The sequence below is a fragment of the Aedes aegypti genome, chromosome 3 (genome assembly GCF_002204515.2).
Source record: "Aedes aegypti strain LVP_AGWG chromosome 3, AaegL5.0 Primary Assembly, whole genome shotgun sequence".
In the NCBI taxonomy this organism is placed as follows: domain Eukaryota; kingdom Metazoa; phylum Arthropoda; class Insecta; order Diptera; family Culicidae; genus Aedes; species Aedes aegypti.
This window is the reverse complement of record NC_035109.1, coordinates 83,015,673-83,030,159: the sequence shown is the minus strand read 5'-3', so window position 1 is coordinate 83,030,159 and position 14,487 is coordinate 83,015,673. Positions and strand designations below refer to the sequence as shown.

The 14,487-nt window shown below is 37.8% G+C and overlaps 1 protein-coding gene across 1 annotated transcript in view; it reads right to left on the bottom strand.

Annotated features, from left to right (window-relative positions):
• The window catches only part of LOC5565978, a 769,372-nt gene extending 766,665 nt beyond the window's left edge, over positions 1 to 2,707 (bottom strand). The window contains exon 1 of the mRNA XM_021850123.1: positions 1,231 to 2,707. The gene's annotated coding sequence lies outside the window, so the exon portion shown is untranslated. The remainder of the gene's footprint in view (positions 1 to 1,230) is intronic.
• Positions 2,708 to 14,487: the final 11,780 nt, after the last annotated feature.

The window sequence follows — 14,487 nt, the reverse complement described above, 5'->3', positions numbered from 1 at the left end:
GGATGTTGTGAATGCAAAGATGCACCCTTCCTTTTGATCGTGGTTGCAACCATGTTTAGTGAATAAACGAGAGACGACGTGACCTTCTAAAAGGTTTCTCCCAAGACGGTGTCCAAGAAGGATTACCACCGCTCGTTAAAGAATCCAACGAAAAATCGAATGCATGGGTCCCAACAAAGATCGAAAAGGGATCAGTTATTATAAAAAAAATAGCACTGAGGGGTACCGTAATCCGGGGTATCTTTGATCAGCGGGGTAACATTGATCGGAATGACTCATCTCGTAAAAAGTTCGTATCATCATTTATTGATGAAACATTTCCAAATCACGAATGGTGCTTCTTTTTCTTATATTCATAAGCTAATGTAAGTGAGGGTTTTTGCGAAAATTGCGTTTACATTATGCGTAAATTTGTAAACTTTTCGAAACAATGATTTCGATGGGTAAGGATGACATTACCAAAGATTCATGTCTCACATAAGTTCTGCAAACGATATGAGCAAGTCAAATGAGGTTCTTACTAAAAATGGCATCGCCAAAAACGATTCCGTTGTCAAAATTTTTATAAGTATGCTCAATTAAGCAATATTAACGAATTACTGTAAAGAACAGAGAATTCCCTTAGGAAATTGCCTACCTTTAGGCGTATTCCGTGGTTCGAAGTGTTTTTAATTTTAAAATAACTCAAAAAGTAAATGACTTGTAAGCGTTTGACCTTCATATTCGGCTTCGGGGGCCATGATTTAAGTAAGAAACGATATTTTCAATATTACCGAACATTGTTTACACAGGTGATCAATGTTACCCCATGTCAGCTAAATCAAAAAATCACTTAAAACATTTTTTTAAACATGCTTCAATCTTTCAAAAAACAAAATGCAGTATATAGTCACGAGCTATGGGTGGCAGTACTTGTTTAAAAAATATAAAATTTGCAATATTTGCATTTTCAAACGAAATATTTAAGAAATATTCAAAAAAATGATCAATGTTCCCCCGGATTACGGTACTGTTTTATTGCTATAGATAGTTATGGAGACTTCCAAGAGTAGAATTTGTGTACGCTTTGAACTTATTCTCCACCATTTTTTAAAAAGTTCATCATCATAAACGTATCGTAAATGTTGATTCCCTTTATATCCGAATACTAAATACAAAAACCCGCTTGTTTATTAGATTTTTAATCCTAGACCCCAAACAGCCATCCTTATAGCTGCTCCATTATCTTACCTTCAAGCACTCGCTGGTGACTCTCTAAGGCATCACTCCCCTTCGGGTTCAGACAACGTCCACTGTCCAAACGTCTGGCGATAGAAAAAAGTGCAACTCAACTCCCGGCTTCTCAGTACTTGTTCTGCTTTATCAAACGACGGTCGGCCTAGCCAGAAGCCACTTTCATGCTGTGTGCTCCCCAAAGCAATGCACAAAACACTCACACAATCTTACAATCGCTGACTCCCGCACCACGAGACGGGACTGCGATTGGGTGAACCTGAAAGCTGGCCGGGCTCCGTCGAAAACCGGTTATTCTGGAAACTTGACTGGCTTGTACGGTTTGCACGACTCTCCGCTGACACTTTGCTTCTTTTTTTTTGCGGATTATCTCCGATACATGTTTTGGTATCGGTGAGGTTGGTAAGCTCCGGCTCAGTCAGTACTGTGCTCTCGAAATGCAGGCCAACCAACCGATCGAAAATTGAAAATAATTCACCAAACAGCCACAGATACAACGGCAAACAACAATTACACTGCGCTTTCAATTTTGCTGCGGGTACACCACTTTTGCCGCTCGCGGCGAGAAAAACTGCTTTCTTACGGATTTTTTGCTTCTTTCTTCGATCTCGATCACGAAACAGCTGAACAAAAACAATCAGCGCCAAATTGAATCACAAAAGCGCGAAGGCCGTCAATTTGTACACAAAAAAACGGCGTAATCGACCGAAGTGTTGAAACGACCCAGACAGCTCAACCCACTACCAAATCACCGGGTCGCCTTAATTTTCCTAATTCTTCGATTGCTCTCTTTTCTCCACAATTACCTCTCTGAACTTCCTCGACAAACACAGATATTGACGCGTCGCACGTAAACACCGTCCCTTATGCGAAGGTCGTCGGTTATTGGTAGAACGTGACTTCCAGATTTCGTAAACCGCCACTTGATTAGTGTCCCCTAACCAACCAACGAGCGGCAGTCACCGGTCGAAGTCGAAACTTTTTAATGGCAACAGCTCTTTCCCGTCGTTATCACCCGTCCACAGACTCAGTGCACTACGGCGAAGGACTTGGCGAAAAACAAGTCCAACCGGACTATGCTATCGGACCGGACCGGATCTCCTTCACAGTCACTTTTTCGCTGCTGAAAGTTTCCGTTTTTTTGTGCTGCAATTATTTATTTACAGCTCACTACCGAGGGAAGAAGCTGGTGCTGAACACGTCTTCGTTGAACGGCACGTCCCACGAGCTTCCGGACGAGATCCTTTCACCTCAAATGGGAGTTCTGAATTTATTCTTCTGCAGTGCGACTCCCAAAGACCAGACGTCTCAACTCTCAACTCTTCGCATCCGGTAGAATATTAGGGAAACTCACGACCCACACGTACGCACGATTTTCAAAACAACTTCAAATCGACGAACGGTTTTCCCGCACACTAAACTGCCACAAGACAGGGAACGCAAATACGGACCGCCCGTCAGAAATGCCGAAATACGACTGGAGCCAGCTTGGAGTCAACAGCATGTGCACTCGGCCAATCCACCAGCAGCATGCAGCCGTGAACATTATTTTCCATCCATCGAACTCCCAACCCAGCAGCAGCAGCAGCAGATTCAAGCGCGCGGCCTTATGCCACAGAGATATGCTTCACTCAGTTCTTTGTTGGATTAGGTGAGAGCCGAAAGAGGGAAATCTCGATGAAGCTCTTGGCGCGGCCGGAGCGACAATCGCCCACTATAGGCATGGGCGAAGCCAGAGGGGCCCTCTGGCTGACGAAGAAAAAAAAAACTGATTTGCTACGAAGGAAGATATTTTGTTTAAAGTTTTTATCATTTCTCTTGTTCATATTATAAACTAGTGGTCCCGGCAAACTTCGTCTTGCCATCAAGTAGGCTGTTGAAAAACGCCATGGAACGCTCCGTGCAAAATGGAAGTTCCGTTCACTCCTGTTTTTTCAACTTTCCCGTTAAATATCCCTTGCTGTTTATATACACAAACACGTCGGAACACTTCAGGAACATAACTATGGAAGAATCATTCTAATCCGTCGAGCCGTTCTCAAGCCATTTCGTGACATACAAACACCACTCCATTTTTATTTATATAGATATACAGTCGCCTCTCCACATCTCGATATCGAAGGGACCATCGAGATAGGGAGAGATCGAGACAAAGAAAATTTTTTTGATGAATACTAGATTGAAAAACACTCCGTTGCCAAGAAAGTAATACACAAACAGACGTCATTTTGCGCTCCTAATTTGTTTTGCATCCCAAAACTTTGGTCTAGTAACCTTCGATATTGGTCATATCGACATACGGAGATAAAATTGAGAACGAAAAATCAACAGAAACACATCGAGATATGGAGATATCGAGATATGGAGGATATCGAGATATGGAGAGTGAAAATGTATGCAGACTGAAGGGACTTATGAAACCATCGACATAGGGAGAGATAACGAGATGTAGAACATCGAGATGTGGAGAGTCGACTGTAGATAGATTAAAATACACTCCAACCTTTTAATACGACCACTATACTGCCGTGAATCGCAAGTCAGTCCCATCTGCATTTTCGTCAAAATTGAGTTGAGTTCAGTTTTCAACACATTTTCCAATGCTCTTTCAGCTGCACTGATGAGATAATATAATTCGTTCGGAAAAATAAGGAAAAAACAGCAAGTCAAATTGTCCCATAATGAAAAGTAACCGCATATCAGTCCCACCACAGACTTTCGCACCGTGTAGCACAAAAATGAACCGTGTTTTGATCAACTTTATATTTTTCCCGGAAATATATCGTAGTGATAACCAGATTGTGAAAGTTTCATACAGATTTGAACATGTTTCAATCCTCTGGAATTTTTTGAATGTAAAACTAGTTTGGAAACTTCAAAGCCGATTTTCTCAATGCCTACTTTTTACAAATGGGACTGACTTGCAATTCACGGCAGTATAGGGGGTTGTAAAAATATCAGTCGTAAAAAATCAGGGTTATAAGTGACATTTCGGTCGGTTTTGAGTTAGGTACACTAATAGGTTCTACTGTTTTCAAACTTTCCGAAGGTATTTTCCATACAACTTGTATGGAATTGAAATTTGCTGAAAAAACTTCAAAATCGATTTTCTCAAAACAAGTTTTTTGTCACTTACACCCCTTTGCTTTTAACCCCCTCAATTGTGTTTTTGGAAAATGCATCGTCTAGGTTTGGAAATACTGATATTCAGCAAATGTGAACCATTTTCTGATAATAGATGTCAACACTGCTGGATTGATTGTACCCCGTATGGCATAATGGTCGTTTGGCATAATGGTTGACTTAGAATGAATATCGGTATTTTCGTAGGTTCCCAACAAGCGCGGTATCCTTTAAGAGATATTCCAAGCTATCAAAGTCAAAAATTGAAGAGACATTAGAGAGCATAACTAAATAAAACTCGTGACGGGTCTGGTTGAAGATCTTTTCGGAATAATAATTTTCTCCACATCCCAGAGCATAGAGTAAGTTTTCAAATATGTATATCTTGTTACGATATACATATTTGAAAATAATTTGAAAATTTGAAAATAGTAAATTGACTGGTTTTCCCGAGAAACTGACTAGACTGATCAAAGCAACGATGGATAGTGTACAGTGCTATGTGAAGATATCGGGTGCATTATCGGACCCGTTTGAAACACGCAAAGGACTTCGACAAGGCGATAGTCTTTCCTGCTTCCTGTTCAATATTGCGCTAGAAGGTGTTATGAAACGGGCGGGCTTCAACATGCGGGGCACGATCTTGAATAAATCCAGCCAGTTCATCTGCTTTGCTGACGACGTGGACATTGTCGGAAGAACGTTCCAGGTGGTTTCTGAACAGTTTACCAGGCTGAAACGTGAAGCAGATCGGGTTGAATTGAAGGTAAATACGTCGAAGACGAAATATCTTCTGGCTGGAGGAACCGAGCGCGATAGAGCTCGCATTGGCATACGCGTGATGATCGACGGGAATGAGTTCGAGGTGGTGGACGAATTTGTCTACCTCGGATCATTGCTAACGTCGGATAACAACTGCAGCAGAGAAATCCGAAGACGTATCATTGCCGGAAGTCGTGCTTACTACAGACTCCATAAGACCTTGCGGTCTGGTAAGCTTCACTTCCGTACTAAGTGTACCATGTACGAGAGCTGATAAGACCGGTAGTCGTCTACGGGCATGGGACGTGGACAATAATCGAAGAAGACCTGCAAGCGCTAGGAGTTTTTGAACGACGTGTGCTTAGGACGATCTTCGGCGGAGTATGTGAGAACGGCGTATGGAGGAGAAGAATGAAGCACAAGCTTGTGCAACTCTACGGTGAACCCAGTATCCAGAAAGTCGCCAAAGCTGGAAGGGTACGATGGGCGGGCGTTCACCTCAAATCCGGTCGGTACAAGACAAAAGGGAGCGCAACGAGCTAGGTGGTTTGACCAAGAGGAGCAGAATCTTGGAAGTGTGGGGCGATCGAGAAATTGGAGGATAGCAGCCATGAACCGAGTTAGTTAGCGAAACATTGTGGTGCAGGTCATGTCTTGAAGGACGTAGAGCCAGCAAAAGTAAAGTAAGTAAGTAGTAAATTGACAAAAAAAAAGCTCACATTTGTTAATAAGGGGAACGCTCAAAGAATATTTTGCTGCAGATTAAACTCTGTCCCACTTTGGACGTAACACTTGATGAAAATTACTTGGTAAAAGAAGGGAAAATGTATTTGCAAAATAATAAACGCTCTTATCTAAAGATCTATTGCTGCAGCATAATGCAATTTCGTTTAAAATGTTTAAGGCTCTAAAGCAAAAAAATCTTTTCACAGCATAACTCAAATGAACAACAAATTTTTGAAAGAAAATATTTAGGGCAAAACTTTTGAACGATTCAATAAAAAAATAATTTTGGAAGTGAGCATGAACATTAGAGTGGTTCAAAAAATCGTTTTTGCTCCATACCGCTCATTCGATTCTAGATCAAATTCTGAGTGTCCTCCCAAAATTTGAGCTCATTTGGATGAATACTGAGACTGCACAAGTCCTTTAAAGTTTATATGGGAATTACTATGGGAAAAGCAAGCAATTCATTCAATTGTTCATAGTGTTTGCCCATGTGCTCTTGGGGTCTGAAACTATGTTGATACTGTGAGATACATTCATCAGCTACAACTTTGCCGAAGACCGTTTTTAAATCGGACGCCCCGGTAATTAGTTATTGATTTTTGAATGAGTTGTAAAACTTTGGCTATAATTATTGGGCTGTTCTGCAGGCATCACTGGAAATATGCAGTAAAACATAGTAGCCATGATTTGTGTGAGCTATCTTTCGCGCCAGGTGCAGCAATGTTGCCTGTTCAGAAGTTAAATGAGCACTGCTGAAGAATTTGTGACTGGATATAAATCAATAACTAATTACTGAGTCGTCAGATTTAAAAACGGTCTTCGGCAAAGTTGTAGCTGATGGATGTATCTCACAGTATCAACGTAGCTCTAATCTCCAAGATCACATGGGGAAACACTATGACCGATTGAATGAATTGGTTGCTTTTCTCATAGTAATTCCCATATAAACTTCAAAGGGCTTGTGCAGTCTCGGTTTTCATCCAAATGAGCTCAAATTTTGGGAGGACACTCAGAATTTGATCTATAATCGAATGAGCGGTGTGGAGCAAAATCTATTTTTTGAACCACTCTAATGAACATGTCTATTACACTGCGGAACACGTTTTTGTCACAAGCATCAAAATACTACTATTTACTCAATTAGAGGTTGCTGAATCAATTGTCGTTTTCAAAAATATCATAGCATGTCTAGTTTTTGAGATATTGACTGTTAAAAATGCTAAATTTGACGATTTCAGCCAACTTGCATACAAGTTTTCCAACTTGTATGACAATTTATTTGCTAAATTTGTCACAAAATTCAAACTTCATGTGTTTAACAATACTTTTCAACAAAGTCCATAACTCTTCCGCTGGTAAAATGTTAATTTTTGGTGGTTTTGAAAAGTATTGTCTAATGCCATATAAGAGAAACGAAAAATTTTATATGGAGACTGCAAGCATGTTGAAAAAATCGATATAAACTGAATAGTGGTAAAATTTACAATCAAATTATATCTAAATTGAAAATTCAAGTCCTATTTTGCATGATAGATGGATTGAATCACAAACAAGTTTGAAAAATTGTACTTTAAATTTCATGTAAACATTATTGAAACCTGTGTTTCATACAAATTTGGCGACCTGTAGCTAAAAATTGTGACGTGCTGAAACATTTCTGAGAACGGCATCAAATTCAGTGACCCAAAGTCTACTAGAGACACATAATTTGATCCTTGAGACATGCAAAAATGTCATTTTTGTTACGCTGTGTTATCGAATGAAGGGAAAATTTGTGATTGAAATAATATTTTATCCAGCATATCTCGAAAGAAGATCTTGTGTTTGCAAATAAATATTTGCAGGATTTAGAGTATTATCATTCTATCAACATTATTGCAAGAATTGATAAATCAGCAAAATAAAAAAAATATTAACATTAAGCTTAACTTAATAATGATTTTAATAATTTCAAACATTATAAATATAAGAACAGCCTATTTTTAAAAGAAGGCAAAATTAATGATTAAACCAATAGAAGATTGGACGCCAAAAATTATTGCGGCCTAATAAAACAAATAAACATAAAAAATGGGTCCAGAATCATCGAAGTGTTTGTGCTACTTTTCCCCGAATGTCGTTTTTCTGAATGTTGGTTTCCCGAAAGCCATTTCCCCGAATGACCGGTTTCCCGTTTGGTGCAGTTCAAATAGGTGCTATAATAGTCTTCAGTGGCTGGATGGTAAACGAGAAAGGTCGATAAGCAATCAAAAGAAGGAGGTATTCTGTCATTCTCGGCTATACACGTGTTGGCAAAAATGCTGAGGACGGTAAAACTCAAAAAAAAAACCGCCAATTAAACGCATATTTCGACTACTTACCGGTATCCACTTTCTATCCAATGGATACGAGTAACTGACACTGAAGAAGACTGCAAGTGGTAGTTGAAATACGTGTATCTGTCAAAGATAAGCATTTAGGGGCGGAATTAAAAGGTACAAGGTACTCATCTACTTTTAAGTCTCTTTACTGAGGTTCTGCTCAGAGAATTCGAATACTTTAATAAGAGTAAAATATATAGCTCCAAAGAGCAGCATATGCATAAAACTAGGTGAAATTTAATTAATTTTTAATCAACAGTTTTTATACGTATAATTATGTTAGAATGTTTAACATAAGGGTAAATTTGTGCTAAATATATCAAAATCTTCAGTGCAAAAACGTATTCCAATAGCGGAACTCAAAAGAATTAATATTTGAAAGAAGGGTAATTTCTGGATAAATAATTAAATACTATTGGCAATAACTTTCCTAATATGCTTAAGTTTATTCAAGAGCATATGATTGTTGAATGAAGTGACATTTTGTATCAGCTGACTCCATAACAAGCCTAATGTTATCAGAAAGATTCAATAGAAACGTAAAAACAAATGGCATCTTATGAAATTCTTGGTTTCAGACTCATTATGCCAAACGATTTTATGCGAAATGTCCTACCACCTGCTGGATTTTTATTAATTAAGCCAATTATATGAGGGTGTTATATGCCAACAAACTTTGGAGATAACGATTCCGAATGTTCACCAACTTTGAAGCAAGTGTTGCACATCATACAGTTAGCCGAAGCACAAATGTTCATGTTACTGGCAACACTGTTTAAAAAGAATTAGGAAAAGTTCAAAATCCAAAAAATAGAAGTCTGGAAAGGAATGTTCAGCAAAATAGGAAAGACTTCTTTCAGTGCGCATCGTACCTTCGTGCTGTGCGTACACGAATTCTCTCTGCTCTTGGAAGTTTTCTTAAAAACTACCTAAAGCAATAAAACAGTACTTTTCAGTGCTACTAAAACAGTACTTTTCAGTACTATTTTTTCTACTATTGATCCCTTTACGATCCTTTTTTGGACCCGTGCCTTCGATTTTTCGTTGGACCCGTTGGCGAAAGCTAGCGGTGGTAATCCTTCTTGGACACCGTCTTGGGAAAAAACCTTTCGAAGGTCACGTCTTCTTTCGTTTATTAATTAAACATGGTATCAACAACAAACAAAAGGAAGGGTGAATCTCTGAATTCACTACTTCCTTCCAAAAAAGTGGGTTTTAAAACTGTCACTACACGTGGCAAGAATGGAAGAAAGGACGCTTCCCCGGAATGCGAACTTTCTTCCAAGGGTGAAATGAATAATTGTATCGAAATGAGCAATCAGTTCGATGCTCTAGACAAATTTTCCGAACACCAAATCGAAGCAGCCTCTAGCCCAGGCTCTTTGATTCAAGTGAGGAAGCAAAGAGTGCCGCCTATCGTGGTCAGTTGTTCCGAATTTGGGGGATTTAGGCAGGAGATCTTGAACTCCATTAGGGGAATCAAGGTTTCCTTCCAAATCGCAAAGAAAGGCGACTGTCGCGTTTTGCCGGAAACTCTTAAAGATCGTGAGCTTCTTCTCAAACATCTTGAAGAGAAGAAGCACAATTTTTTTACTTATGACGACAAAACTGAACGTTTGTTCAAAGTTGTCTTGAAAGGTCTCTCAAGTGACTATAAATCACCTGAAGAGATCAAAAATGGAATAAATGATATACCGTTTTGATTCATATTACGGACACTTAAGGCCTCAGTGAAGTATAACCCAGCTTGGACCATACAAAATAAATCATTCTGTATGATTTTTTAGCGTTATCGAGCGTCGGAAGCCCTTAACTTTCGGATGGTGGGTAAAGAATACGCGTCCGCAACTTGAATAATTTTAAATAAATCAAAACGTGTGGCCTTTTTATGATTCTTATTCCGGACGCTCGCTCACTTTTGCCTCATATTCCGGACGCTTTGATTCGAATTACGGACAGCTCATGATAATCATTAATGGAACAGTCAAATCATCAATTGAAATCGTTCAACCACTTAAGAGACGTCTTAGGTAGTTGGGCATTATACATTTGCAATGATATTTATGGAAAAAACCTAATAAAACGAGCCTCGAAAATGAGAACTTTTGGATGGCGAAAATTGAAACATTTCGTGTGAAATGTTTCCCATACAAACGAGAGTGTCCGGAATTTGAAGCTGTCCGTAATATGAATCAAAACGGTACTTGGATTTTCCCCTGTTCAAGTAATCATTATGAAAAAGAGAACCCAATCTGGCATTGGTCGGAAAGGGCTTTCTCATGAATTTTATTTAGTTCACTTCAACAAAAAAGAACTAAATAATATTAAAGCTTTAGAAAAAGCAAAACTTATGTTTGATGTCCGTGTGACATGGGAACATTTCCAGAAACCTGGAGGAAATTACCAGAACCCCACTCAGTGCCGTCGGTGCCAAAAGTGGGGTCATGGTACAAAAAATTGTCGCATGGATGCTAAATGCATCATTTACGGAGATTCTTCTCACGCCAAAGACGTCTGTCCAGTGAAGGAAGATACCACCAAATTCATATGTTGTAATTGCGGGGCTAACCATAAGTCCAATTTTTGGAATTGTCCTTCACGCAAAAGGGTCATTGAGGCTCGTGCCAGGCAGATGAAAGATAATATCCGTTACGATAACGGTCGTTTCCGGAATTTGCCTGGTAGAGTATCGAACAATGCTCATTTTTCAGTTAACGATCGCTTGATCATGAATCATACCCATCAGGAAGATCATAATCATGCTCATTCACAAACTAATTTTAATCCGTCGGGTAGCCGTTCGAATCTTTCTATTTCGAATGTATCTACCCACGGTAAATCCTTTGCCGATATCGTAGCAGGAAATTCGAACTCCATGGGTACCAATTCTACTTGTTTCAAATCAAATGGAAAAAACACTACCGCCACAGGTAACTCCGCTTCTTCGTCTACCGGAAATTCCAATGGGAAATCACATGACATGTCTGCCTCTGATTTTAATTTTCTAACTGAACAATTGAATCTAATGATTGATGCAATGTTCAAAGCCACCACTATGACTGAAGCAGTCCAAGTAGGTGTAAAATTTACAAATCAAATTGTTATTGGATTACGTTTTTCTAATGGATCCAAATAATAATTTAAATATTTTAAATTGGAATGCTCGTTCTCTGAATGGTAAAGAGGACGAGCTGTTTAATTTTTTTACGGTTAATAACGTGCATATAGCAGTTATTACCGAAACGTATTTAAAACCTGGATCTAAACTCAAAAGAGATCCTAATTTTTTTGTTTATCGTAATGATCGACTTGATGGGGCATGTGGGGGAGTTGCAATCATCATTCATAGGCGTATAAAACATCTACTGTTTTCATCATTTGAAACTAAAGTTTTTGAAACTTTAGGTGTTTCTGTTGAAACACAGTTTGGTAAATATACTTTCATAGCTGCATATTTGCCTTTTCAATGCTCTGGGCAGCAAGGTAATTTGCTCCAAACTGACTTGCGTAAATTGACTCGCAATAAGTCAAAATTTTTTGTCATTGGTGACTTTAATGCCAAACATCGGTCATGGAATAATTCTCAAAGTAATTCCAACGGCAGAATTTTATTTGATGAGTGCTCTTCAGGATATTTCTCAATTAAATACCCTGATAGCCCCACATGTTTTTCCTCTTATAGAAATCCATCTACGATTGATTTGGTCTTAACCGGCTCTAGTCATCTTTGTAGCCAACTGATTACTCATGCTGATTTTGATTCTGATCATGTCCCTGTTACATTTCAAATATCCCAAGAAGCGATTCTCAATCCTATCAGCTCCACTTTAAATTATTTACGAGCCGACTGGAATATATATAAAACGTATGTTGACTCCAATCTTGATGTTAACATTTCTTTAGAAACTAAACTTGATATTGACAATGCTCTTGAAACTTTAACAAATTCCATTGTTGAAGCCCGGAGCATTGCAATTCCAAAATGTGAAGTAAAATTTGAATCCGTGATTATAGACGATGATCTTAAACTCTTGATCCGTCTTAAAAACGTGAGGAGAAGGCAATTTCAACGCACTCGCGATCCTGCTATGAAAATTATATGGCAGGATTTGCAGAAAGAAATCAAGAAACGTTTTGCTCAATTAAGAAACAAAAATTTTGAAAATAAAATTTCTCAATTGGACCCTGGCTCTAAGCCCTTTTGGAAATTATCGAAAATCTTGAAAAAACCTCAGAAGCCAATACCGGCATTGAAAGAGGAAAACAAATTATTACCAACTAATTGCGAAAAAGCTCAAAAACTTGCTATGCAGTTTGAAAGTGCGCACAATTTTAATTTAGGACTTACTAGTCCAATTGAAAATGAAGTTACTCAGGAGTTCGAAAATATTCTCAATCAAGAGAACGTTTTCGAAAATGCCTGGGAGACTGATTTGGAAGAAGTGAGAACTATTATTAAAAAATTCAAAAACATGAAAGCTCCTGGCGATGATGGAATTTTCTACATCCTCATCAAGAAACTTCCAGAAAGTAGCTTATCATTTTTAGTTGATATATTTAACAAATGTTTTCAATTAGCATATTTTCCTGACAAATGGAAAAATGCTAAGGTTGTTCCAATTTTAAAACCAGACAAAAATCCTGCAGAAGCTTCTAGCTTTCGTCCAATCAGTTTGCTTTCCTCCATCAGTAAACTTTTTGAAAAGGTTATTTTGAACAGAATGATGGCCCACATCAACGAAAATTCAATTTTTGCCAATGAACAGTTCGGATTCCGCCATGGACATTCGACCACTCATCAACTTTTACGTGTAACAAATTTGATCCGTTCCAACAAATCTGAAGGCTATTCTACTGGTCTTGCTCTTCTAGACATAGAAAAAGCATTCAACAATGATTGGCATGAAGGTTTGATTGTAAAATTAAAAAACTTTAATTTTCCAACATACATTGTTAGAATAATTCAAAGTTATCTGTCAAATCGTACACTTCAGGTTAATTATCAGAACTCCAGATCTGAAAGACTTCCTGTAAGAGCTGGTGTTCCTCAAGGCAGCATTTTGGGACCAATATTATACAATATTTTCACATCTGACTTACCTGAGCTACCTCAGGGATGTCAAAAATCTTTGTTTGCGGATGACACAGGCCTCTCCGCCAAAGGACGAAGCCTGCGTGTCATTTGTAGTCGATTGCAAAAAAGTTTGGATATTTTTTCTTCGTACTTGCAGAAATGGAAGATTTCTCCTAATGCTTCCAAAACTCAACTAATAATATTCCCACATAAACCAAAAGCTCTTTATTTGAAACCTTCAAGTAGACATGTTGTCACGATGAGAGGGATTCCAATAAATTGGTCAGATGAAGTTAAGTATCTAGGGCTCATGCTTGATAAGAATTTAACTTTCAAAAATCACATTGAGGGCATTCAAGCCAAATGTAATAAATATGTAAAATGTCTCTATCCCCTTATTAATAGAAAATCAAAACTTTGTCTTAAGAACAAGCTTTTGATATTCAAACAAATTTTCAGGCCAGCCATGTTGTATGCTGTACCAATATGGACTAGCAGTTGTAATACCAGGAAGAAAGCTCTGCAGAGAATTCAAAATAAAATTTTGAAAATGATTCTGAGGCTTCCTCCCTGGTATAGTACCAATGAGTTACATAGAATATCCAATGTTGAAACATTGGAACAAATGTCAAATACAATCATTAATAATTTCAGGCAAAAATCGTTACAATCTTCTATTGCCACGATTAATGCGTTATATGTTTAGGTTAAGTTAGGTTAAGTATATTAAAAACGTTTTTTTTTCTCTTATAAGCAGGTGAAATCAACTCACCTGTAAAAAAACTGAACTGCTACGGCAAATGAAATGTAATATGTTGTTAACAAAATGTTAATAAAATCTTAAATTTGTTTTACCAAATTAGGATGATAGTGTTGTCAAATAACACAGAACACCTAGATATAAGAAATGAATGTAATGTTTGGAATGATACTAATAAGAAAATTAAAAAAAAAAAAAAAAAAAAAAAAAAAAAAAAAAAAAAAAAAAAAAAAAAAAAAAAAAAAAAAAAAAAGGAACGATTTCTCAACTGTAATCAAGTTTTTTTTTTTTAAAAAAGGGTCCAAAATTATGTGTATTGAGGTGTCTTAAAGAGAGCTGTTTTCTGAGCTTTATGACGGAAGAGAAATGTCCATAGAACTCACTGGATTTGTTAACAAAGTCAAGGGCTATCATTTTTAGAGCTAATTGATTCAAAATTATGCCAG